Here is a 4,922-nt window from a genome sequence, read left to right as displayed (position 1 = left end):
CGTTCCTACATGTGGGCATTTCTGCATCTGCAGGAACCCCTCTTTATACTTCTATTGATCCATGTTAAGCTCTTACTCCAGTACATAGGCAGGGGCGCTCCAGTACAGTAGATGGCAGGAATGGAACATAACGTTGGATGCCATACGCTGATAAACCTCACAGGCAGAAGAGGCGGGGGTGACAACGGTAGCTAGCTATAGCTAGTACACACCGATAAAGTGTCCTTTGCCCCTGTTCTGTTAACGAAAGGCGAGGGCAGGAGGGAGCCGTTCCGCTAATGTCATCCGTGTTTATCATGGCTAAAAAGGACATTTTGTTTTCATGAATTTTTACGATATGGCCAATTTTGACATTGTGGCTGTGGAATACAGTGAAAACCGTTTAGCGTTGCCTTCTCCCAATCCTGATTCGTCCAAATAATCAATGATGAAAACCCAAATCCAGGAACTACTACTGCTCGTAATCACATAATTCTACGTAAGCCTTGACAGATTCTCGCTGTTTCAGGTTACGTTGAAGACTAAGTCGAAATAGTGAAAGTCTGTGTTTTGATTATGTTCATGATATGAAATCAACACAATGCCACGTTACATAAAGTTACACTACAAAAGTATGTGGACATCCCCTTAAAATAAGTGCATTTGGCTATTTCAGCCACACCCTTTGCTGACAGATGTGCAACCATGCAATCTCCATAGACAAACATTGGCAGTAGAATGAAGAGTTCAGTGACTTTCAACGTGGCACAGTCATAGGATGTTTTCATGGCCGTGTAGCCGCAAGCACACAATCTTAGGATCACCATGTGCAATGCCAAGCGTCGGCTGGAGTGGTGTAAAGCTCACCGCCATTGGACTCTGGAGCAGTGGAAACGCGTTCTCTGGAGTGGTGAATCACGTTTCACCATCTGTCATTCTGACTAATCTTGGTTTGGTGGATGCCAGGAGAAGGCTACCTTCCCGAATGCATTGTGCCATCTGTAAAGTTTTGATGGAGGACAAATAATTTTCTGGAGCTGTTTTTCTAGGCCCCTTAGTTCCAGTGAAGGGAAATCTTAACGCTACAGCATACTAGACGATTCTGTGCTTCCAACTTTGTAGCAACAGTTTGGGGAAGGCCCTTTCCTGTTTCAGCATGACTATGCCACCGTGCACAAAGTGAGATTAATACAGAAATGGTTTGTCAAGATCGGTGTGGAAGAACTTGACTGACCTGCACAGTGCCCTGACCTCAACCCCATCTAACACCTTTGGAATTAATTGGAATGCCGCCTGTGAGCCAGGCTGAATCGCCCAACACAGTGCTCAACCTCACTAATGCTCTTGTGCCTGAATGGAAGCAAGTCCCTGTAGCAATGTTCCGACATCTAGTGGAAAGCCTTCCCAGAAGAGTGGAGGTTGTTATATCAGCAGAGGGGGAACCAACTCCATATTAATGCCCATGATTTTGGAATGAGATGTTCCATAAGCAGGTGTCCACAAACCTTTGGCCATGTAGTGTATTATTTTTTTTCACTTCTGATGGTCATCATTATAATCTTTTATCCAACTACAGTTTATCTGTATAGACTGACAATCCAGCATAAAAAAAAATATCAAATCGGGTAGCCTAATAAGAAGGCTACACCAGTTTGTTCATAATCATACATAGGCAACAGCCTATCACAAGGTGTACAGTAGGTGTATGTATGTGTGTGCTTGTGCTTGTGGAAGTCATTTAAAAGAGATTTCACATAGGGCTGTGAACCAAAAGCTGGAGCATGAACACACACACTCTATCCAGCAGCATACCACCCTGCATACCACTGCTGGCTTGCTTCTGAAGCTAAGCAGGGTTGGTCCTGGTCAGGCCCTGGATGGGAGACCAGATGCTGCTGGAAGTGGTGTTGGAGGGCCAGTAGGAGGCACTCTTTCCTCTGGTCTAAACAAAGATCCCAATGCCCCAGGGCAGTGATTGGGGACACTGCTCTGTGTAGGGTGCCGTCTTTCAGATGGGACGTTAAACGGGTGTCCTGACTCTCTGAGGTCATTAAAGATCCCATGGCACTTATCGTAAGAGTAGGGGTGTTAACCCTGGTGTCCTGGCTAAATTCCCAAACTGGCCCTCAACCATCACGGTCACCTAATAATCCCCAGTTTACAATTGGCTCATTCATCCCCCTCCTCTCCCCTGTAACTATTCCCCAGGTCGTTGCTGCAAATGAGAACGTGTTCTCAGTCAACTTACCTGGTAAAATAACGGATAAATAAAATAAAAAAATAAAAAAATCCTTTGTAATTTCCCGTACATGACCGATTGTCACATCTGCTCATGCTATGCCCTCTGCTGGTCATCTGGTGTCCTCTTGACCTGCAGTTCTCCCCCTGTACTCGCTCTCTCCCTCTCGTTGTGGTTGGAGACAGGTGTGCTGGAGAGAGCAGATCCCTACCAGCTGCAACTCGTCCCATAAATCAAGATCTCTACAAATACTCATTCCTGCCACTTCCACTCTGCCAGATTGTAATCTCTGCTCAGGCAGTCATTAGCCTAGCCTTTTGTCACTTCTCAAGATCCTGTTGCTCTGCTGTGCTTGTTTCCCTGCCTCACACCGTTTTGTCCTCTCTTGCAGTTACGTCTCCTGTTCCACATCTCACCACCCAACCAACTTGCCCTGGATATCACTCACCACCACTGCCTTGGATTCCCCTCAGGACCTGTTTCCCCTGTTGAACTCAGCCAACTCCAACCTCACTCTACACTTCTGCTTTTCCTGCATCTCATCTGAGCTACCCCGGTTCTGCACTCCATATTTCTCTGTGTACAATACACGTTTTGGTTCATTCGTCCCGGGTTCCTCTTCTGAGTCTGCTCTTGGGTTCCCCCGTTTCGCACCGCGTAACAATATAGTTCCTGTGGGTGCGAGGGAAAACTACTGGAACTTTTGTCAACTGTCAAAAAACCTTTTATTTTGATCCACTCATACAGGAGTAATAGGAAAGGGGGGATACCTAGTCAGTTGTCCAACTTAATGTATTCAACTGAAATGTGTCTCTGCATTTAACCCAACCCCTCTGAATCAGAGAGGACCGGGGGGCTGACATAATTGACATCCATGTCTTCAGCGCCCGGGGAACAGCAGGTTAACTGCCTTGCACAGGGGCAGAACGACAGATTTTTTTTACCTTGTCAGCTCAGGGATTCGATCCGGCAACCTTTCGGTTACTGGCCCAACCCTCTAACCACTAGGCAGGCCTAGTTCAATAATTTTGTGGAGAAAAAAAGTTTAAATGTTTTAATTTCGATATGTCAGGGGTTGCTTCAGCACCACTTACTTCCCGTGGCTTTGTAAAAAAAACGATACTCTTGTCTATTTTGAAAATGACTCGTCATTATGTATACTTCATTCAGTAAAGGGTGGCAATGGCACCATCTTGTGTTATATGACGTCTCTTGCATCATGAGAATGCGAAACTGACACTTAGTAAGCCTATGTGTTGCCATAAACAGGGAACCACCTACAGTATCTGTGCATCGCCAATTCTGTGGAGACATAAAGATGACGTAGCTGTTATCTGTCTAGACTTCACGCAACTGTCAGTGTGATCGCATTGCTTTTTATTGGCCCCGGATTTATCCACGACCTTCATCCAGTTAAACTGAAGCAAATCTTAACTATATTGACATATTCAAACTATCATGTCACCCACCAGTTTACAGATCATTTAATCCACATCTAAAGGATGTTGACCAAGAAGGCTCGTATTATAAAGATGGAAAAAAATGACCTTCACTCTTTCTGCAACCCATGATGTTTTACCCATTGTAGCCTATTCACCTCCTAGACCTACTGTATGAGATCTTCAGCTAATTGAGTAACCATAGCCTCTTGCCCCTCCGGTTGGATAGCTGACAAGTTCATCAATAACTTTTCTTACATTGAGTGCATTTTTTCATTTTTTGTGATTTATTAGTATGTTGCTGCTGTGGGAGTAGATCAAATGTTTTGTTCTATGGGTTACCTCAATATACACTAAGGGGAAATTGCTTCTGTCTGAAATAACACAGTTGCTTTCCTGAATTGTAGTAGGCCCATGTTGTTGCTACTGGGGTTTTATGAGATGCCGGTACAGTATGTTGGTTGTGGTCTCCTCTGATTGGCCATTGACAACAACCCCCACTTTACAACATTGTTCTTCAGGTTGAGCTCAGACTTCACTCTCAACCTTTCTTTTTTCTCTCTGCTCTCTGAGAATTTGCTGTTTGAGTCTGATTTCAACCAGTTTTGATGTGTCACGATGTCTCACGTTGTTTCCTTCATGAAAAATGTGGACACCACACATTGAGTTGAACGTGTTTTAATGGTGGTGTGAAAGCAGGATATACAGTTGGCTGGAGACAGCATGAGCTTATACATGCAGGGTGATTAAGATAACAACATATTTCAGAGAATATGTCATCTCTTCTCCATTACAATTTTAAACAAACAATTTAAGTAAACTACCGTATACATGTTAGTAGTTACTGGCACATACAATGCACACAGTCAAATACTAGCTCAATGAACACAGAAGGCAAGTAAAAAAAAATTGATTGGTAATACTTAATTTTACATTACCAAGAATTTATACATGATAAATGATAATTACACAATAATAACCATTTGGTACCAGGTACTATAGTTACTAGCCTAATTGTGTTAAATTAAGTAAATAGCAGAAAAAATGCATTGATAATAAATACAAGGTAAATATATATAAACTGCTACCACATTAGTCCCTATAGAGAAGGCACTGAGAAATGCAGGTGCACGCTTTATTGTGCACTTATTTCACAACTTCAACAAAGACTCACCAAAGCAAGTCATTGCAGCTTCAGTCAAATCTGGGATGTCCCTATCCTAAATCAAAGATAGAGTAGTGGAACAACAGGTTGAACTGAAGAC

This window comes from Salvelinus alpinus, chromosome 3 (genome assembly GCF_045679555.1).
Source record: "Salvelinus alpinus chromosome 3, SLU_Salpinus.1, whole genome shotgun sequence".
Lineage (NCBI taxonomy): Eukaryota > Metazoa > Chordata > Actinopteri > Salmoniformes > Salmonidae > Salvelinus > Salvelinus alpinus.
The sequence above is the reverse complement of the archived record's forward strand: the minus strand, read 5'-3'. Positions refer to the sequence as shown.